Genomic DNA, 23,707 nt, shown 5'->3' with positions numbered 1-23,707 from the left:
CACTCTTAAAAATTATATAAAATTAGGAATTCATGATAAAAACACGCATAGATGAGTGTAATTAGTGTTATAATTTTATGATTTTCTAATTTTATACAACTTTTTAGTGTCTATTTAATGCTTATATGTAGCCCTTAAAACTATATATAGCATTTTCCTTTTTTTTTTCCACACATTTCCCTCATACATACATATTTTTCATAAAAATATTGAATGAAAAATACTTTCAGAGTGATTATTAACTCGCTTACATTGAATCTATTGAGAATTTCAAGTATTGAATGAATTATGATACGGATCACAAAATATTACTTGAATTTAAAAATGAGTAATATTCCATTAGTTCCTTTTTATTTGCCACATTTGGTATTATGCACTGTGATTAAGGATGATGCGGATCGCTATTCAAAAAAAAAAAAAAAAAAAAAGGATGATGTGGATCAAAGGCATCATAGTTATTGAAATTTTAATTACTTTCTTTAATTTTTCTCGAGTAGTCTATTAACTATGAGATTGAGTGGTGTCAATCCAAAAGTTACGCATGGTTAAAAGATTAAGTAGTTATTTATTTTTATAATTAATTAGTCCTTTATGTAATTAAATTATTAGTAAATGGAAAATATGAATTTTTATCTTTTAAAATATATAATTAAAACCTTGTTTGGCATCATTTTTTGTTTCCAGTTTTCTGATTTTTTTTTTAAAAAAAACAAAAAACTAAAAACAGGTTTGAAGAAAAAGGTGTTTCTACTTTTCTTTTGTTAATTTTTCAAATTTTTATGATTTTATTAAGTTTAACCAATTTTTAATTCATTATATGAAATATATCATATGATTTATTTTTTAAAAAAAACAAATAACAAAAAACCAAAATGATACCAAATAAACCCCAAGATTTCACTTTGTTAGGGATTATCTTAGGGTTTATTATTATTATTATTATTATTATTATTATTATTTTAGAATCATAGTTAGAGGATTCATAGTTGGCAATTGGCATGGGATGTATATATGTTTATTTTCATTAATAAAATTTAGAGATTAATTAATTTGAACTTTATAAAGTTTTACATGAGCTTGTGCTTATGTATTCTTAGGACCTGTTCTCTTCGGCTTAATTTCAGTTCAATTCAGTTCAGTTTAGTTCAGCTCAATTCAATTCAGTTCCTAATTTCCTTCTCTCATAAACGATTCAGTTTAGTTCAACTCATTTCAGTTCAATTCAATTCCTAATTTCCTTCTCTCATAAACAGTTTAGTTCAGTTCCTAATTTCCTTCTCTCATAAACAATCCACTTTAGCTCATTTCAGTAAATCAAAACAAGCCCTTAGTCTTTTTAAGGTTTAAACTCATGTTGCTTAATGTTTCTTAATTAATACTCAAGATTCTAAACCTTTCAACTGCGATTAAAAGTTATATCCCATTAACATCCACATCAAAGGAATAATTAAAGACGAAACATTCTCTTTTTAATTTTTATTTAACTAGGGTGGCCTACGCGCGTGATGCGCATGAAGGAGTTAGCTCTTGTAGAGAAATTGTATTGGCGTGTATTTACACCTTTAGTTTGGGTGGTAGACATGCTAGTTTTAATACGTACTATTTGGTTTATGTGTCTATGTGGTGACTTTGTAAAAGTATAAAAAAAAGCCATCAAAATAATCTTTTATGACAATTATTTTTTGAAACCCTCAAAAGTTTGACATTGTTATTTCAAAATTATTATTAAATAATATTTAATTGATTTGCATCCCTTCATATCTTAAACTATTGTTAGTTTAGAACTCTTAATTGATTTGCATGATTCAATAATATCTAGTGTATTTTCTTCAAATGAATTTTTTTTTCGAGCTCTGGTCATATGGAGTAATAATATGTGAAATGTTCGTTTTAACTAAAAACTTAATAATCTAAGGGTCTGTTCTGATTTACTGAACTGAGCTGAACTGAACTAAACATATTGGAGCTGAACTGAATATTTTATCAGAGAATCAGGTAATTAAGAATTGAACTGAACTGAACTTATTGGAGCTGAGGTGAACTGAAAATAAGTTGAAGAGAACAGACCCTAAGTTTTCTATTGTTCTACGACCATCTAATATCTATATCTAATACTAAATCAACAGCTACTTAGTTATATTTTTCCTTGTAAATTCTTTCCATAATTAATACTCCGTACCAGTTTTTTTTTTTCTTTTTTTTTCATCGATTTCCCTTGATTAGGATTTTTAAATTCTTTACACCTCTTGATAACATCTGCTTAAATATCACTATTTAATATGAATCCCATTCAAATTCCATACGTTATTTATGTGCCATCAAACAATGTACAATTCAAAAGCTGATAAACCTAATCAATAGTGTTGCAATTAAAGGACAACAAGATTGTAAATAAGAAGAGCAACCACAAAAGAGTAAAAATAAACAGTCTCTTGGTAATAAATAGTCTCTTTGTAAATGCAATTTTTTTTTTCTTTTTAAATAATAATAATAACATATGAAGATAATTATTATATTAAAAAAAAGGCATTGTAAATACATTTTTTTCTTTTTAAATAATAATAATAACATATGAAGTATAATTTTTACATTAAAAAAAAGGCATTACAAGTTTTTTGTTAAAAAAAACTTTGAATTAATTGACGATATGTTTAATGAAAAAAAATATTAAATATATTAATGAGAGCAAACGTATTAATGAAGGTAAAAAAGTAGATACACATTTTTGTACACATTTTTGTACATATTTTTGAGGGTATATTTGGTAGCACACCATTCTTAAGACTTATTTTCTACTAACAGTCTCTTGTTAATAAACAGTCTCCTCGTAAATATATTTTTTTAAAATAATAATAATAACATATGAAGATAATTTTTATATTAAAAAAGGCATCTTTAATACTTTTTTTTTCTTTTTAAATAATAATAATAACAGATGAAGTATAATTTTTATATTAAAAAAAAGGAATTACAAGTTTTTGTTAATAAAAATGTAATACCCCGTATTTTCATACGTATTTTCTAATTAATTAATTAGGAATTATTTTATAAAAAGGGTATTTTAGTAAATTTATTATTTGAGCCAAAATGATATTTGAATTTTGGCGCCAAAAGTATTTTGAAATCTAATTATTATTTGGATAAGATTTATTATCCATTTATCTTATTTTAAAAACCGGATTATTTATATATTTCGGATATTTTAATTAAAGCAAAATTATATTTTATTAATTATATTAGGTGGCCAAAAATTCCCATTATTTAGCTAGGGATTTCGGATTTTCTATGTATAGAAAATCTTATTTTTCTTAGTTATTTATTGGTGAATAATTGGTATTTAATTAATTAATTATTTAATTAATTATTCTATATTATTTATACAATTATTTTTATTCCTTAAAATCGAGCAAAATTTTCCTAAATACTACTAGAGAAATCCAAAAATTTGAGCTGTAGAAAGCTCATGATTTTCGGCCCTCTTGTATTATTTTGGGGGAAATTATTTTGGTAAATTGTATTTTTAATTATCTCCCAAAAATCTATTACTTTCCTTAATTCTATTTTTCCATCTTCTTAATATTTGATTATCATATTTTCCTACCTTTTATTCCTCTTGATTATTCCCAAGTAATCGTCCTTGCCATATCATTTTTCATGACAAACATACCTTCCATATTTTATTATACACAATCACCTTAATATCAAAACTTTCCATATTTCTTTCATTCTCTTCTCCAAGCAATTCCTTAAATCTTTTTACCATAATTCTTCCCACATTCTCTTGCCATAATTCTTGCATGAGCTAGCCTATAAATACCCCTTCATACCTCTCACATTCTTCACACCAATTCTCTCCTCCTCTTTTCTAAAGAAAATCAGCCCGTACATCTTTGGAGCCAATTTTCGGGCACTTCTGTCCAGTTTTGGGGTTTTGCTATTTCATGAAAAATTGTTCCTCTCAAAAAATCCTTGAGGTTAGGCTCAAGAATCACCCAATTCGGAGTTATATCGAAGGAGTTACAGTCTTTGTAAGTTCTGCCCATTCTTTCCAATGCAAATCTAATTCTTCTATTTTCCTTGGTTTTCTATCTTTTCTTCTTCTCTTTTCTTATTTAATTATCATGAGGGATTTATAAAAATTATTATAACTAATTTTAATTAAATAAAATCAGATTTTTAATGATATTTATGAGAAATTAATTTAAAAGGTTCATGTACATATAGTTGGGGGTTTTTAATTTAATTGTTGTGATTATTTGTTAACCTTATATTGATTAAGGTTATATTTATTTGTAGGGTGTGTTCGATCAAGATTCTTGAGGTTTCTTTTGTGTGATTTTGCTATGCAAGGATCAAGGTACATTAGGTGGCTAGATACCTTGAAAGTGATTGGTTTGAATAAGCATGTTTGAATGATTTTATGATGATTGAATTAAATTGAATTACATTGAATTGAATTACGATTTATGAAATAAAAGTATGTTTAAATAATTGGTTTTAATAATTAAACTTGAGTATTGATTTTATATCATGTTTTGAATAATTAAAATTATTGTTCATGTTTAAAAGGTTTGATTTTGAAAGCATGTGGAATTAAATAAAAAGGAGTTTGGATTATTATTATTAAAAGTTGGAATTATTGGATTTAAAGAGGATTCATTGAATTATTATTATTAATGCTTTACAAGCATGTTGGTAATCCCACTATGCGGATTTGGTTTATTGATAAGGCCTTGGACTTTGTATGACCGGGTCTTTCCTCAAGAATAACCTTGTAATATAAGAAGACTAGCTTGGGGTGTGCACACTTGGGTGAGGAATTGGTTTTAAAGGAATTGGATTTTAAAGAGGAATTGATTTATTAAATTGATTATTGAAATTGGTTTTGGAATTTTGAGTTGGAATTATTGATTAAATTATTAGAAAGGATGGAATTGATTTCAAAAGCATGTTTGCTAATAAATTGAGTTTAATTATCTTGCACATATCGTACTTAACATATTTTGCTAATCCGTATTTCTTATTTTGTTTTGGTTCGCCCTGTTTACCTTAATGGTAAGCAGTGTTGACTAATTTCAGGTGGAGTTAATAATTGAGCATATGGAGTCCCGGGAATGGTTTCACCTAGATTAGGAAACGTTGGTTTTTATGTTTATTTTTGAGTACTCATGACAATGGTTACTATTTATAGTCTATTATTAATTAGAGAAGAGTATTGAAGTTTTCCGATGTAAAGTATTGGTTTTGTTTAGTAAGATTGAGTAGCCTTTGCGTAATCACGCGGCGGTAATATGCCTAAGTCTATCTCTATGGTATAATTATACATATTACACTATTATTTCTATAGAAGGAGATTTGGGGGTGTTACAAAAAAAACTTTGAATTAATTGATGATATGTTTAATGAAAAAAAAAACATTAAATATATTAATGAGAGCAAACATATTAATAAGGGTAAAAAAGTAAATACACATTTTTATACATATTTTTGAGGGTATATTTGGTAGCACACTATTCCTAAGAGTTATCTTCTACTTTTTATAAGGTAGGGATAATAAAAAGGAGTATTTTACAATTACTTTTGTTAGAGGACCTCTTGAACTAAGAGTTTAAGGCTTTTAAGCTGATGGTTGAAACCCAAAATCGTTTATATATCACGCATTCACGCGGCTCACGCATCTTCACATGAGAGCCCGTTGGGCTTAAAATATGGATGGTTGGATGGAGCTTGGGCCACCCGGCGCAAAATAAATTCCACTTGAAATGTGGTGTGGATGTGATTTAAACCAGTGAATTTTTTAACAAGTCTTTTGTAATCCTTTATTTTGATCAAAATTTGTGAATAATATTTTTAGATTTTTTTTTTTTTTTTTTTTTTTTTTTTTTTTTTTTTTGTTTATAAAAAAACTAACTATAATGATATTTTAAAAAGTGGTTATAAAAATTACTGTGCATGGTACGTGAACTAACCTAGTAAGGCCCCGTTCTCTTCACCTTATTTTTGCTGAATTGAAATTATTTTTACTGAACTTAAATTATTTTTACTAAACTTAAATTAATTTTACTGAATTGAAATTATTTTTGGTGAACTGAAATTATTTTTACTAATTTTCTATTGTAAGTCTTTTTTAAGGAAACTGAATTTTATTGGAGCTGAACTGAACTGAATATTTTATGAGAGAAGGAAATTTGAACTGAAAATAAGTTGAAGAGAACAGACCCTAAAGTTTGGGAGTTGGGATGACTCAATAATGACCCACCCATTCTATTAATTGGACGGATTTGACCCATTTTTAACTAGGTTGGGTCAGGGCTTTTAATTGGGCTTTAAGGCCTTCAACCCATTAAATTGCTCTAATTGTTAATAACATAAAATTATTAAAAAAATTATAATAAAGTTAAAAAAAAATTACTCCTCACTCTCTCTCTCGGTTCGTTCTCCATAGTAGCGCACTTGACGTTCTCCGTTGAAATACCTGTATTCCCCACTGAAGCAGCTTCTGAGGTAAGTTGTTGTTTCTTTTTGTAAATCATCATATCAATTTCACAATCTAGGGTTTATCTTTTATCTTTTATCTAATTTAATTTAATTGTCAGTTGAGTAAGTTTAGTGTTCGAAAATCTGAACTATTGGTTCTAATTACTATAATAAAAATTGTGAGCCTAATTGATAATTGAATCAAATATTCCTAATTATTTGATAATTAAATCAAATTTGGGTGCTAAAGTATTGCAAAACCCTGAATTGAACTATGAAATTAGTCAATTAGACCTCACTGCTTTTATATTTCGTTCCACTGTTTAATTTTCGAAATTTAAATTTGGCAAATTCAATCTTTATTATTATTTTTTTAATCTGATTTTGGGTGAACTCCTTTTGGGTTTGCCATGATTAAACTTGCAAATGATGAAATTGCTTGCTTGGGTTATTAAATTATAAGATGATGAATTTGATTTCTAAATGTAGGTTTCATGGTTGAACTTGTTTATACTATTTTTGAAGTTTAGCCTGTTATTTACTCTTCTTAACTGTTATTTAGTTATGTATGATAAAGTGGGTTATCCAGTAGCATGTTATTACAGTGTGTTAGTGTCAATTAAAAAGTCAATTAGATGATTTTGAACAAATTAATATGGTGTATCAAGGATGACAGCACGATAAATCCAAAGTAGTAAAGTTTTGAAACCAATTAAGAGAAAACATGATTTTCTCATAAATTTGGAGGAAATTTAGTGAAGGGAATACGGTGAACTACAACAGACCATCTGTGACCCTCCCTTACATGGGGTTGCGATGCTAGCACTAGCAGCAACAAGGGTACCAGGCAAACCAGGACTCGGGAGGCTAAGCAAGCACTTGGTAGTGGGCTGAGCTTGAGCAGCTCTTTTGTCATATTAGGAAGAAGACAAGTAATAGTAATTAATACCTTTTACTAGGTAGCATTTTAGGGGTTGGTGAGCTTGATCAATTGAGGAAAAAAGAGTAGAGACTAGAGAGGGGGTATCCAGAAATTTGTAAGCTTGGGCGAAGTTGGAGAGTGGTGGCCTAAAGTCATGTTTCAATTCCTTTTTGTATTTCCATTGATTAAAGATCCAATCTTTCCCTCTAATTTTGCAATTTATCACTTTCCATTACAAAGAACTCAAATACATTGCAGAATAATGTTAACCTAATTGAGAGGTATATGGTTTATAAATAGCAAGTTCTAGCTTAAATGATGTTAATTCTATACTAGTTAAAGAAGAGATAGCAGTTGAATCAATCGATCGTGTAATGTTGATATATTTTTTCCTCAATACTTTGTGTTTTCTTACGGAGTATCATTTTGTGCTCTCTTTTTTTCAAGCACCATGTTCCCTTACTATTAATCAATCATTGTAAGCACCTGATCTACTGATAAAATGATGTATTATTCTGGCAAGTAGCAACATGTTGTTTCTTTATATATATATATATATATATATATATATATTATAGAATTTACCCTCAGATATATAGCTTGTTCTTATGTAACTTTTTTAATGCTTAAGGTGATCGAGTTTGAAGTGATAAAAGGAGATGGTTAGGGCTCACTATCATTATAAGAAATTGTCTTCAGTCTGGGGTGTTGTTACTAGAATGTACACATCTGATGCAGCCGTCAAAAATTTATCTGATTCCACATTTAAAAAAATATGTAGAATCATGATGTCATCTCCTAAAGTAGGACTGGATGTCAGGCTTGATCATAGCGGAGTTGAGGCTTCACCAGAGATGGTTGAGGATGTTCTGAAGAGATTTGGAAATGCAGGTATGATATCTTATTCTTTTTTTGAATGGGCAGGAAAGCAACATTATTACACACATACTGTTGAAGCTTATCACATTATGATTGGGTCTTTGGCTAAAATAAGGCAGTTTGAGATTATGTGGGATCTTGTGAACACTATGAGGAACAAGGGGGTGCTAAGCGTTGAGACGTTTTGCATCATCATGAGAAAGTATGCTAGGATGCAGAAGGTGGATGAGGCACTCTATACATTCAATGTTATGGAAAAATATGGTATTACTCCAAACTTAGCTGCATTTAATGGGCTTCTAAGTGCTTTATGCAAGTCTAAGAATGTAAGGAAGGCCCAAGAGATCTTTGATAAAATGCATGAACAATTTGTTCCTGACTCAAAAACTTATAGCATACTGCTTTCTGGTTGGGGAAGGGAACCAAATCTCCCCAAGGCAAGGGAGACTTTCAGACAAATGATTAATGTAGGTTGCAATCCTGATATTGTGACTTATGGTATAATGGTTGACGTCCTTTGTAAATCAGGGAGAACTGATGAAGCTGTAGAAACTCTTAGGAGCATGGATGCTAATGGTTGTAAGCCAACATCTTTTCTTTACAGTATTTTAATTCATACTTATGGTATAGAGAATCGAATTGAAGACGCCATAGATACATTTATGGATATGGCCGAAAATGGTGTGGAGGCTGATGTGGGAGTGTACAATGCCCTAATTAGTGCATTTTGTAAAGTAGATAAATTGAATAATGTATTTCGGGTCTTAAAAGAGATGGATGGTAAAGGGGTTGTACCTAATGCTAGGACTTGCAATATAATATTAAACAGTTTGATTGGGCAGGGGAAGACTGATGAGGCTTTTAAGGTGTTTAGAAAGATGATTAAGATGTGTGAGCCTGACACAGACACATATACAATGATGATAAAGATGTTTTTTGAGAGAGATCAGTTGGACCAGGCTCTGAAGGTGTGGAAGTACATGATGTCAAAAAGGTTTGTTCCAAGCATGCATACCTATTCAGTTCTTATCAATGGGTTGTGTGAAAAGGGCCAGGTCAGTGATGCATGTGTATATATGGAAGAGATGATTGAAAAGGGGATTCAACCTCCAGTTTTGACCTTTCGCAAGCTGAGGCAGTTACTTATAAAAGAACGGAGGCAAGATGTCCTGAAGTTTCTTCAGGAGAAGATGAATCTTTTAATCAAGGAACCTTTGTGTGATTGAAAGGCTATGAAGACCGTGTTTATAAAGTAATATGTAGACTGAGTCAGAAGCAATGAATCACCCTTGCTCTATTGTCCTTTGGATTTTCAGGTTAGTTGATTACAAGACCCGGTCATTGCTTTCTTTCCTATGATTGCAACAATTTAAGAAAGCACAACATTTGTTATATTGAAGTCACTAGGCAAAGTATTAGTTTTGAAATTTTGATGTTTCAGAATTTACTGCAAATAAATCTTATTGCACATTGCTGTGGCATCTTTACATGACACTGAAATGAATGTAGGGCCAAAAGTGCTGACATGTTTCTATTCCATCCTCTCCATCTACTTAAGTTGATTATTGTAAAAGACCGAGTTCCTCACAGCAAGATTAGACTAATTAATTGTAATAATTAAGGGGAAAGTTTGATTACTTGATTGATTAACAACTAACAAGGATTACAAGGGATAGCTAATGGCTTGAGGCTATCAATCTCATGGTAGGTTTAGGCTACTACTCTCAAGGATTTCCTAACTCAATTTCTGGATACCTTGCTATTACAATTTACCCTTACTAGGAGCTAACTAAAGCACAAGAACACAAAAAATAAGACATGTGACTCTTAATCACTAAAATAGCAAACCCAAACAAAGACACAAATGAAACTAGCCGCTTGCTTTCCCAACTTTTCACTTAATGACATTTGTCTCTACTTCTTTGTTGATATTGACTCTTAACTTGTTGTCCCCATCATTGACCTTCATGGTTGACCGTTCCTTGCCTCCCCTTGTTGTCCGTTGATGGCTCGGGTCTCCTTGAGTACACTTTTATGGGCTGGACCGTACTACTAAGTGGATCCATAACAATTATTTGTAATTTTGCATACAAAAACATTGCTTTCTTGCCAGAGATCCCTTGTTTAAGTTAAAAATTAATAAACTAATTCTTAATCCTACAAAAAACAATTACTGGTTGCTCATGTTGATTGGCGAATGGGTTGTTTTGTAGTTTAAAAAAATATTCTTTGGGATTATTAAGATCTACCTTAACATTTTTGCTTTACCAAGGACTTTGATGCTCTGTAAAACAGTTACAGTCTGGTAATTCATTGTTTGTAAAATTTTGATCATTGGTTAGCTGTTGGTGAGATTGCAAACAGTGCAATGATACCTTGTATGGTCATTACACTAGTAGGCAAAACGTCATTTGCAGCACACTATTTGCTGCCAATTTTTTGTATAGAATGCTGCAAACGTGGGCCAAAGATTTTATCTATTAGTAGCAGCGCTTTATAACTAAAAACGCTGCAAATAGTTCGGGAAATTTGTTTGAGACTTATCTGCAGCGCTCTAAGTTAAAGCAAGTTGAAAAAAAAAGAAAAGAAACAACGTTCGTTGCTCTTGAATGCTGCAAAAAAAAAAAATGTATTAAGCAACGTTTTAATTGTAGGCACTGCAAATTATTTTTACTGAACTTAAATTATTTTTACTAAACTTAAATTAATTTTACTGAATTGAAATTATTTTTGGTGAACTGAAATTATTTTTACTAATTTTCTATTGTAAGTCTTTTTTAAGGAAACTGAATTTTATTGGAGCTGAACTGAACTGAATATTTTATGAGAGAAGGAAATTTGAACTGAAAATAAGTTGAAGAGAACAGACCCTAAAGTTTGGGAGTTGGGATGACTCAATAATGACCCACCCATTCTATTAATTGGACGGATTTGACCCATTTTTAACTAGGTTGGGTCAGGGCTTTTAATTGGGCTTTAAGGCCTTCAACCCATTAAATTGCTCTAATTGTTAATAACATAAAATTATTAAAAAAATTATAATAAAGTTAAAAAAAAATTACTCCTCACTCTCTCTCTCGGTTCGTTCTCCATAGTAGCGCACTTGACGTTCTCCGTTGAAATACCTGTATTCCCCACTGAAGCAGCTTCTGAGGTAAGTTGTTGTTTCTTTTTGTAAATCATCATATCAATTTCACAATCTAGGGTTTATCTTTTATCTTTTATCTAATTTAATTTAATTGTCAGTTGAGTAAGTTTAGTGTTCGAAAATCTGAACTATTGGTTCTAATTACTATAATAAAAATTGTGAGCCTAATTGATAATTGAATCAAATATTCCTAATTATTTGATAATTAAATCAAATTTGGGTGCTAAAGTATTGCAAAACCCTGAATTGAACTATGAAATTAGTCAATTAGACCTCACTGCTTTTATATTTCGTTCCACTGTTTAATTTTCGAAATTTAAATTTGGCAAATTCAATCTTTATTATTATTTTTTTAATCTGATTTTGGGTGAACTCCTTTTGGGTTTGCCATGATTAAACTTGCAAATGATGAAATTGCTTGCTTGGGTTATTAAATTATAAGATGATGAATTTGATTTCTAAATGTAGGTTTCATGGTTGAACTTGTTTATACTATTTTTGAAGTTTAGCCTGTTATTTACTCTTCTTAACTGTTATTTAGTTATGTATGATAAAGTGGGTTATCCAGTAGCATGTTATTACAGTGTGTTAGTGTCAATTAAAAAGTCAATTAGATGATTTTGAACAAATTAATATGGTGTATCAAGGATGACAGCACGATAAATCCAAAGTAGTAAAGTTTTGAAACCAATTAAGAGAAAACATGATTTTCTCATAAATTTGGAGGAAATTTAGTGAAGGGAATACGGTGAACTACAACAGACCATCTGTGACCCTCCCTTACATGGGGTTGCGATGCTAGCACTAGCAGCAACAAGGGTACCAGGCAAACCAGGACTCGGGAGGCTAAGCAAGCACTTGGTAGTGGGCTGAGCTTGAGCAGCTCTTTTGTCATATTAGGAAGAAGACAAGTAATAGTAATTAATACCTTTTACTAGGTAGCATTTTAGGGGTTGGTGAGCTTGATCAATTGAGGAAAAAAGAGTAGAGACTAGAGAGGGGGTATCCAGAAATTTGTAAGCTTGGGCGAAGTTGGAGAGTGGTGGCCTAAAGTCATGTTTCAATTCCTTTTTGTATTTCCATTGATTAAAGATCCAATCTTTCCCTCTAATTTTGCAATTTATCACTTTCCATTACAAAGAACTCAAATACATTGCAGAATAATGTTAACCTAATTGAGAGGTATATGGTTTATAAATAGCAAGTTCTAGCTTAAATGATGTTAATTCTATACTAGTTAAAGAAGAGATAGCAGTTGAATCAATCGATCGTGTAATGTTGATATATTTTTTCCTCAATACTTTGTGTTTTCTTACGGAGTATCATTTTGTGCTCTCTTTTTTTCAAGCACCATGTTCCCTTACTATTAATCAATCATTGTAAGCACCTGATCTACTGATAAAATGATGTATTATTCTGGCAAGTAGCAACATGTTGTTTCTTTATATATATATATATATATATATATATATATATATATATATATATATATATATATATATATATATATATATATATATATATATATATATTATAGAATTTACCCTCAGATATATAGCTTGTTCTTATGTAACTTTTTTAATGCTTAAGGTGATCGAGTTTGAAGTGATAAAAGGAGATGGTTAGGGCTCACTATCATTATAAGAAATTGTCTTCAGTCTGGGGTGTTGTTACTAGAATGTACACATCTGATGCAGCCGTCAAAAATTTATCTGATTCCACATTTAAAAAAATATGTAGAATCATGATGTCATCTCCTAAAGTAGGACTGGATGTCAGGCTTGATCATAGCGGAGTTGAGGCTTCACCAGAGATGGTTGAGGATGTTCTGAAGAGATTTGGAAATGCAGGTATGATATCTTATTCTTTTTTTGAATGGGCAGGAAAGCAACATTATTACACACATACTGTTGAAGCTTATCACATTATGATTGGGTCTTTGGCTAAAATAAGGCAGTTTGAGATTATGTGGGATCTTGTGAACACTATGAGGAACAAGGGGGTGCTAAGCGTTGAGACGTTTTGCATCATCATGAGAAAGTATGCTAGGATGCAGAAGGTGGATGAGGCACTCTATACATTCAATGTTATGGAAAAATATGGTATTACTCCAAACTTAGCTGCATTTAATGGGCTTCTAAGTGCTTTATGCAAGTCTAAGAATGTAAGGAAGGCCCAAGAGATCTTTGATAAAATGCATGAACAATTTGTTCCTGACTCAAAAACTTATAGCATACTGCTTTCTGGTTGGGGAAGGGAACCAAATCTCCCCAAGGCAAGGGAGACTTTCAGACAAATGATTAATGTAGGTTGCAATCCTGATATTGTGACTTATGGTATAATGGTTGACGTCCTTTGTAAATCAGGGAGAACTGATGAAGCTGTAGAAACTCTTAGGAGCATGGATGCTAATGGTTGTAAGCCAACATCTTTTCTTTACAGTATTTTAATTCATACTTATGGTATAGAGAATCGAATTGAAGACGCCATAGATACATTTATGGATATGGCCGAAAATGGTGTGGAGGCTGATGTGGGAGTGTACAATGCCCTAATTAGTGCATTTTGTAAAGTAGATAAATTGAATAATGTATTTCGGGTCTTAAAAGAGATGGATGGTAAAGGGGTTGTACCTAATGCTAGGACTTGCAATATAATATTAAACAGTTTGATTGGGCAGGGGAAGACTGATGAGGCTTTTAAGGTGTTTAGAAAGATGATTAAGATGTGTGAGCCTGACACAGACACATATACAATGATGATAAAGATGTTTTTTGAGAGAGATCAGTTGGACCAGGCTCTGAAGGTGTGGAAGTACATGATGTCAAAAAGGTTTGTTCCAAGCATGCATACCTATTCAGTTCTTATCAATGGGTTGTGTGAAAAGGGCCAGGTCAGTGATGCATGTGTATATATGGAAGAGATGATTGAAAAGGGGATTCAACCTCCAGTTTTGACCTTTCGCAAGCTGAGGCAGTTACTTATAAAAGAACGGAGGCAAGATGTCCTGAAGTTTCTTCAGGAGAAGATGAATCTTTTAATCAAGGAACCTTTGTGTGATTGAAAGGCTATGAAGACCGTGTTTATAAAGTAATATGTAGACTGAGTCAGAAGCAATGAATCACCCTTGCTCTATTGTCCTTTGGATTTTCAGGTTAGTTGATTACAAGACCCGGTCATTGCTTTCTTTCCTATGATTGCAACAATTTAAGAAAGCACAACATTTGTTATATTGAAGTCACTAGGCAAAGTATTAGTTTTGAAATTTTGATGTTTCAGAATTTACTGCAAATAAATCTTATTGCACATTGCTGTGGCATCTTTACATGACACTGAAATGAATGTAGGGCCAAAAGTGCTGACATGTTTCTATTCCATCCTCTCCATCTACTTAAGTTGATTATTGTAAAAGACCGAGTTCCTCACAGCAAGATTAGACTAATTAATTGTAATAATTAAGGGGAAAGTTTGATTACTTGATTGATTAACAACTAACAAGGATTACAAGGGATAGCTAATGGCTTGAGGCTATCAATCTCATGGTAGGTTTAGGCTACTACTCTCAAGGATTTCCTAACTCAATTTCTGGATACCTTGCTATTACAATTTACCCTTACTAGGAGCTAACTAAAGCACAAGAACACAAAAAATAAGACATGTGACTCTTAATCACTAAAATAGCAAACCCAAACAAAGACACAAATGAAACTAGCCGCTTGCTTTCCCAACTTTTCACTTAATGACATTTGTCTCTACTTCTTTGTTGATATTGACTCTTAACTTGTTGTCCCCATCATTGACCTTCATGGTTGACCGTTCCTTGCCTCCCCTTGTTGTCCGTTGATGGCTCGGGTCTCCTTGAGTACACTTTTATGGGCTGGACCGTACTACTAAGTGGATCCATAACAATTATTTGTAATTTTGCATACAAAAACATTGCTTTCTTGCCAGAGATCCCTTGTTTAAGTTAAAAATTAATAAACTAATTCTTAATCCTACAAAAAACAATTACTGGTTGCTCATGTTGATTGGCGAATGGGTTGTTTTGTAGTTTAAAAAAATATTCTTTGGGATTATTAAGATCTACCTTAACATTTTTGCTTTACCAAGGACTTTGATGCTCTGTAAAACAGTTACAGTCTGGTAATTCATTGTTTGTAAAATTTTGATCATTGGTTAGCTGTTGGTGAGATTGCAAACAGTGCAATGATACCTTGTATGGTCATTACACTAGTAGGCAAAACGTCATTTGCAGCACACTATTTGCTGCCAATTTTTTGTATAGAATGCTGCAAACGTGGGCCAAAGATTTTATCTATTAGTAGCAGCGCTTTATAACTAAAAACGCTGCAAATAGTTCGGGAAATTTGTTTGAGACTTATCTGCAGCGCTCTAAGTTAAAGCAAGTTGAAAAAAAAAGAAAAGAAACAACGTTCGTTGCTCTTGAATGCTGCAAAAAAAAAAAATGTATTAAGCAACGTTTTAATTGTAGGCACTGCAAATAATTTAGAAAATAAAAAAATACAATTAACCAGCTAGCCATTCTTCTCCTACTCTGTACTTCATTTTTTTCATCAGATCGATAAAAATGAGAAATCTCTTCATTTTCTTCACCATCTCCTTCATTTTGTTGGTGTCCAGCCTTCCACCTTCTCCGTCAACCTCCTCCTCACTGTCAACCTCTTGCTCTTGTACCAATTTTAGAAGATCAAGGGTTTCTCTCTCCTCTTTCTCTTACTATGTGGCCGTCCACCTCCTCCAAGGCGAGATCGTTCTGGCTCTCCATTGAAGCGGCTTTTGAGCTTTCTTTGAAGATGACTCGTCGCTCTCCTCTCAATTTCCCTATGGTATGCTCTCGTCTCCATCACTCTCTATAGTCAATTTGTGAATTGTGATTAACAAGAGTCAGATTCTAGGGTTTATGTTTCCAGTTGGATCTATCATAATGATTGATTATTTAAAAATTCATCTAGGGTTTGATGTATTCTGTTTTTGGTATTTCCTTATCACGCTGAATTATACTACACAATTTCTTTTTTTATTGAAAATTCTCTAGTGTTTGATTAATTCATTTTGGTTCAATTAATTAGATTTCTGGTTATTTTCCGACGAGAATTTCATGAATCTGAGTATTTTTTGGTAATTGACCATCAATATCTAGGTTTAATTATACGTTTTTAAGGATAGACGAGTTCAAACTCTTCTAGTGCTTTTTCTAGTAGACAGAAAATTTATGTAACGCTATGAACACAACTGGTAGTGGCTCTCAACTTGAAATGATTTTGCAAGGCTGATGATCTGAGCAACCCAATTGGTAGTTGATAGCTTACCTTTGGCAGACAAATAGCTGCTAACTCATTGGTTCAAGTGACGATCAACATGTCAATCACCAAATGAGAAACCTTCTGACAAACTTTGGGGGAAGGGAGGTTGCTTATAACTTAATATAGGGGTTCATTAGTTGTAGTGTTCATTAGTTGTAGTGTTGTCACTATATCGTATGTCCTGAAATTATCGAATGTCATTTTTCCTAGGCTATTTTACACTCCATGGTAAATTTGGTAATCAAGCCATTAACATTGCTGTTTTTGTACTGTGGAGATGAGCTGGGTCGTTTTGTTGCTGATAGACAGTGTCGTACTAAGTTACTAGTCTTAAGATGGAAGGATGCTCTAATCTAGGATTGGTCATTATTTCTTCAAGTAATCTTTCTACACTCTGGCTTTCTGATCTTCATTTTCTATCTAAGACAGTAATTATTAGTATAAAATCTTCCCCCCCCCCCCCCCCCCCCTCCTTTTTTTTGTGCTTACTTGGGTCTCATCACTGCAGATTATCAACTGCCCTAATTTGAAGGAGATTTCATTGAATTTTTTCTCATCAAGATAATGATACCATGATGGACATCTTGGGAAAATTCTGCCCAAGGTTTCAGAACTTTCATGTTACATCGCCTAGATTATCTCATGCTACTGTTCTTGCTCTCTCATCAGCAAGTTTGAGGTTGGTACAAATATACAGATATTTTTTATTCTTGTTATAAAAAAAAAAAAAGGAAGGGTTGTACACCTTTTGTTCTAGCTTACAACTGAATATAATGATGAGGCTCAACGAATTCTATTGGTTGCCATTTTCCTTTTGTTCAGGGGACTTAGAATGCTCTCATTAGTGTTGGGCTCTGGCATCAGTGATGCTTCTGTTGCTGCTATTGCTTACAGCTTTTCAAAGCTAGAGTTGCTTGACTTGAGTGGGTAATGCCTCATCTTCATATTTCATTGCTTAGTCAAATTTGTCATTCATCAGCAAGATTAGGCTTTGTTTCTAGTTTACTTGGTTTACCTCAGGAATCTTAGATTGTTATTTTGTTGATGTAGGCCTAGCATCATTGATAGTGGCATTGGAATGATATGTAACGTGTTATCCTGAACTTTATCAATATTATTGCTAGCGCTTTGCCCTAATATCACTTCAAGTAAATTTGTATTCCTTGTTTGGACTTAATTATGCTACCTTGGTATTTATTGTTGGTTTCAGTTACACATTATCTGTTTGATTATGAAAGTACGCTACTTCTTGCCTATAGCTGTAAGGATCGGAAGGGAGTCACTCGACACGTACAATGTCACACACAAGAATCAACCAACAATTCAATCCAATCAACCCAAATTCTCACACAACCAAAATAGCACAACCAAATCAGCAATAGAGTGATAGCAAAACAACAATAATACCAACAATACTAGGAAGAAACAATAACAATTAACACACACAAGGATTATACGTGGAAAACCCGTTCGATGTGAAGGATAAAAACCACAAGACCGTTTAAGGAGTCCACCCTAGCTTCTCTTATTGATGAATTGAGGGAGAAAGAATGCCAAATCAGTTTACAAAGGATTCACAACCCACTAACAACAACAAACAATAAGAATTGAAATTAAAGTGTGAAAAGAGTAGAATTTACCTAAAAAATAGCAGTTTTGTCTAGAGATGTTTTCGACCAAACTAGAGCTCAAGCTGATGATCCAACCGTTCAAAATGAAGTTCTTTATGTCAGGAATAAGCTGTCTAAATTTGAGCATGATCCAACGGTGGAATTTTCGGCAACAACCAGATTGTAAGAGCTGCCAGAAAAATCCAAAATTGGAAGCTCTCTTGAAAACCCTCACTTAGCTCTCAATATGTGCGTGTGTATGATGGCTCGCTGCTTACTTAGTGACTTGTTTACCACAAAATATCACATCAAAAGCTTCCAAAAGAAGCAACAAAAATAAGCCTCAAAGTAGACTTACAAAACTTAGTAAAATGACTTGAAATGGACCAAATTATTGGACTCAAAGTAAGACTCATTTTACTACCACTTGGGCTAGACCCATAACAAATCTCCCCCTCCAGCCAATTCGGGGAAGACGACCATGCTTCAATGATCACTTGAAGCTCAATCCTGCAAGCTTACTCCAAACTTCAAGCTTGTCCAAGTCTTTTGACATGAAAGATTTGTGTCCTTCAAAGCAAATCTTAGGGATTGCTCGTGATAGGAAAGTTGGAAAATTGTGGCTATCACAAGAAAAATAAATTGAACAGGTGCTTGGCAAGTTCAATATGAAGCATGCCAAGTCTGTTAGTACACCATTAGCACCTCATTTTAAGCTAAGTAAGAGAGCTTGTCCTACATCAGAGAAGGAGAAAGCAAGTATGTCTTCTATTCCTTATTTTTCTGCTGTTGGTTCATTGATGTATGCCGTGGTGTGTACTAGGCCAAATATTGTACATATATTGGTTTGGTGAGTCGATACTTATCCAAACCGGGTAAGACTCATTAGGATGCAGTGAAGTGGATCTTTAGATATATGCGTGGTATCATTAAACTTTGTTTGTGTTATGGAGGTGGCAAACCTATTCTGAGGGCTATACAAATGCAAACATGGCTTGTGATCTTGATAAGTTATGTGTTCACATTTTCAGGGGGAGCCATCCAAGTTACAAAAGTAGGCATAATATATAGTAGCTGTGGAAGCAAGTAAAGAGATGCTTTGGTTGAAGGTTTCTTCAAGAGTTGGGTTTGAAGCAAAGTGAGTATTTAGTACTTTGCGATAGTCAAAATGCTATGGATTTGAGCAAAATTCCGTGTGTCATGCTCGTACCAAGCATATTGATGTTCGATATCATTGGTTGCAAAATGTGATTGAAGAGAAGAAAATGAAACCGAAGAAAGTCCACACCAATAAGAATGGTGCAAAAACGTTGACAAAGATGGTTCTTGAAAGCAAGCTTGAAGTTTGTAGTAAGCTTGCGAGATTGAGCTTTAAGTTATCATTAAAGCATGGTCGTCTTCCTCGTGTTAGGCCGGGGGGGGGGGGGAGATTTGTTATGGGTCCACCCAAGTGGTAGTACGTAAATGAGTTTTACTTGGGTCCAATAATTTGGTCCATTTCAAGACATTTTACAAAGTTTTGTAAGTCCTATTTGAAGTTTATTCTTTTGAGGTGATATCTTGTGGTAAACAAGTCACCAAGTAAGTTTAGCTAAGCATTCATACACAAAATAAAGAGAGAGTGGGGGTTCTTTACAAGAGTTTCCATTTTTGGATTTTTCTGAGGAGCCTTTACAAAACTGTCGTTGAAAATTCCACCTTTGGATCGTGCTTAAATTTGGACAGCTTATTCCTAACATCAAAGACTTCATTATAGACGGTTGGATCGTCGGTTTGAGCTTTGGTTTAATTGAAAACGTCTCTGAACTGTTGTTTTTGGGTGAATTCTATTCTTTTTACTCTCTAATTTCAATTTCTTATTGTTTATTATTACTGGGGTGTGAATCCTTTGTAAACTGACTTGAGATTCTTTTTCCTTCAATTTATCAATGAGAGAAGTTAGGGAGTACTCTTTTAACGGTAACGGTCCCGTGGTTTTTATCCTTCATGAGGAAAGGGTTTCCACGTATAATTCATGCGTGTTGATTGATATTGTTTCTTCCTAGTATTGCTGGTGTTATTGTTGTTTTGCTATTGCTTAATTGTTGATTTGGTTGTGTGAGAATTTGGGCCGATTAGATTGGATTCTTGGTTGATTGTCTTGTGTGTGAATTGTGGGGTCATAGTGACCCCCTTCCGGTCTTTACAACTTGGTATTTTATTGGGGTTGTCCATCTCAAGTCCTACATGGAAAAAATAAGGAAGGGATGACTTCCTTATAAGTGGAAGCATACTCCATTAGTATGAGGCCTTTTGGAAAGGTGTCCAAAAACAAATCTTTGCGTCAAAGCGGACAATATCATACCAACGTGGAGTGGAGTGGAGTGTGCGTCGGGCCCAACAATGTGGGTGAACCCAGGCCCAACAAACAGGTGGTATTCTATTTGCCATAGCTCAATTACCTCTTCTGGAGCTAATGGACCGTGGTATGTCAATTTGTGATCCTGACATGGATGATGTTTCCGTGGATGAAAGCAATGATAATGAACCACAAAGAAGTAGCAAGTTGCATCATATATACCAGAAGCTTGTCATCAAGCATAATCGGATGAAGTTCCTAATTCATCTTTTCAATGCAAGGTCCTTCTTCTCTAATGTTGATTGTTGCTGGCTAAATACAATGCTTCTAATGTCGTTAGGCTTGGAAGTGCTGTTAATTTCAATCACATATGGTCAACTGTCTCTCTTTATTTCACTCTCTTCTTGAATCTTTCTTCTGGTTAGTTTCTTTTTCTTCAATTTTTAATATTTTCAGCTCTAATTTTCAATTTTTCAAAATTATATCATCTACAGATTTAAATTTGATGGTGGAACAGGTAATAAAGGTGACAACAATTTATATGGTTGCATCGTTGGTGACCAAGATGACAAAAATAGATAAAGATGGTGGTCGACTTCTCTTAGGCATCTCTTTGCTGATAAACGTGAAGAAGATGAAGTGGTGATAGGGAATTACCATAGCGGTACAGCTGATCGGCACTCTCACTTTAAGGAAGGACCATGGCATGTAAGTCAATTTATATTTGTATTTCATTTAATCTAAGTTATAGTTTTAATAGTTCTCAGACTTCATGTTGGTATTCTTTGTTTGTGTAATAATGTAATTAGTAGTAGTACTCCACAGGCTGCGCATGCGTTATCTCCAGCCCTTATAGTAAACTAGGCCTTTACTATTTTATGGAAATTGGCACCACTGCACCAGAAATTAGCATATATATTACTCTGCATTACTAAACAAAGATAACTGTAGACTTGTATATTCATTATAAATAAAATTATCGAAAAGAATAAAAATGCGTAACAAAGGTTATGGTGCAAATGTCAGAAATGTGGTATATATATATTTGTTACGTCCAAAATCATCTATGAAGTAGTGCTACAACTTTAATACCATGCTTTCACAACTTTAATTCTACGTCACTGTCAAAAAAAAAAAAAAAAAAAAAACTTTAATTCCTACGTAGCCAAACTACGTTAGTTATTTTATAGGTGGGCTCCATTTCTTATGTTTCGTGAGAGGAGGAAAGTGTTCAATACTTCAATACGTAGAAATGCAAGATAAATGACTTTTGGCATTTTTAAGGAAATCTAGCATGTTTTTAATTACTTTTAGAATTTGGAATGTGATTTCACATATAAATAGTAAATTCGGGTTGAATAAATCTACTTCTCCTATTCGATGCTTAGGAGCTTTCATTTGTTAGTATAAAAAGAGGCATAAAAAGAATAAATGTGCATTTGTAAACGTATGGTGTAAGGCATAAAATGAAGCTACTTTTGAAGTTACATGGTTTTGCTCAAACATCTAGTGTAATCTTATCTTGTGCTAAGTGTTTAGGTTGTTGACCTTACTATTTCAAAGGTAAATTTATACACATGTATTATACTCCTTCCGTTTTTAAATACTTGCTCTATTTCTACATGCGCGGAGTTTTAGAAGAAAAAAAAATAATAATAAAATATGGAGGTAGTGGGGGTAGGTGGAAGAATAAAAAATTGTAAAAAGCAAAAGTAGTACTTTCTCCATCTCATAATATAGTTCCTGTTTTTCCAATTTTAGTGCTCCAAAATGTTGTTCCAGTTTCTATTTTTGGATAGTATGTAAAAACCAATATATCTTTATTTTTTAACTTTATTTATTGTATTTCCTAAATCACCCTTGAATTTTGCACATGCCTTGTACTTTTTTTTTTCACTTTCTCTCTCTAATTTTTGTGTATAATTGTACTTTTTACCTTTAATGTATTTCATCCACTTTATTCTCCTATTTCTTAAATACCGTGAAAAAAAATACAAACATGAACTATATTATGGGACGAAGGGAGTAGAGAGAATTGAAGGAGGGAGAATATGAAATTAATAAAATATGAATCATGTTGGGTCCACTAGGAAAGAGAATTGAATTAAATATTGTAAAAGCTTTCCAAATAAGGAAATGAAGCAAGTATTTAAAAACAGCCGAAAATGAAAAGCGGAGCAAGTATTTAAAAACGGAGGGAGTAGTATATTCACGATCCAGATCCATATATAGTACGTAGTTATACTAGTTACGATTTAAATTCCTACCTAATTTGGTCATTTTCATCTATATTAATCAGGTTCTTTAACTATAACCCCTTCATTTCTAAAAGTTTTTACTAGGCCGTAGGCCATTTGAATCTCACATAGATATAGTTCCCCTTGAGGTAAAAATAGTTTATTAGATAATTACTTTGTGTAATGATTCGCCCAAAGAAAACTTGGGAAAATGAAAAAGAAATAAAGAGCTAGAAATGGGTAATAGCATTATATTAATACAAAATACTACATGCACACACCAAAAAAGTTTGAATTTTCAATTTAATAGATGTAATTTATACTTCGTATAAATTTTTAAAAAAGAAAAAAAAAAAAAAAGTGGAAAAAAAGAATGAAAGAAGTAAGTTTGTAAAACGTGGCAAGGGCTTACCGCTTTCACGCTGAATAAATTACTTCCTCTGTTTTTTTATATTTGCAACACACTTTTTATCACGCTTATCGATGAGGTGATTAAACTAGGTAAACGAATTAATTATGCTATGAAATTTAAACTGTAACAACTTATCCCTTTCTTCTTATAGGTGTTAAAATTTTGTAAATTAATTTATCTGTTTATCTAGTCTAATCATCTTTCTTAGCATGCGTGTCAAAAGGGTGTGTTACAACTAAATAAAAACTGAGGAAGTAGTAGTTTAATTTTGTATGGAATACTAAGGGTACAAGGAAGTAAAAGCATTTTTATTCCCAATTTAATTGAACGAATTGGTTAATTGATAGTTATTTGTTCTTT

At 32.6% G+C, this 23,707-nt stretch overlaps 2 pseudogenes across 4 annotated transcripts; both read left to right on the top strand.

Moving 5' to 3' along the window:
• Nucleotides 1-6,400: 6,400 nt before the first annotated feature.
• Nucleotides 6,401-10,915, top strand: LOC145572527 (pentatricopeptide repeat-containing protein At1g77360, mitochondrial pseudogene; annotated as a pseudogene).
• Nucleotides 10,916-11,328: 413 nt separating this feature from the next.
• LOC145570587 (pentatricopeptide repeat-containing protein At1g77360, mitochondrial pseudogene) lies at nt 11,329-20,406 on the top strand (annotated as a pseudogene). Of its 4 annotated transcripts, XR_014096527.1 has the most exons (7): nt 11,329-11,432; nt 13,017-14,580; nt 16,068-16,273; nt 17,028-17,128; nt 17,259-17,429; nt 17,573-17,677; nt 19,392-20,406. The product of XR_014096527.1 is annotated as a pentatricopeptide repeat-containing protein At1g77360, mitochondrial pseudogene, transcript variant X2 (transcript). The 4 variants fall into 4 exon arrangements; XR_014096526.1 differs by lacking the exon at nt 17,028-17,128; XR_014096529.1 differs by lacking the exons at nt 16,068-16,273; nt 17,028-17,128.
• The last annotated feature ends 3,301 nt before the right edge of the window (nt 20,407-23,707 follow it).

Source organism: Chenopodium album, chromosome 12, assembly GCF_948465745.1.
Source record: "Chenopodium album chromosome 12, dcCheAlbu1.1, whole genome shotgun sequence".
In the NCBI taxonomy this organism is placed as follows: domain Eukaryota; kingdom Viridiplantae; phylum Streptophyta; class Magnoliopsida; order Caryophyllales; family Amaranthaceae; genus Chenopodium; species Chenopodium album.
Note: the sequence above shows the minus strand (reverse complement) of the source record. Positions and strands in the feature narration are given on the sequence as shown.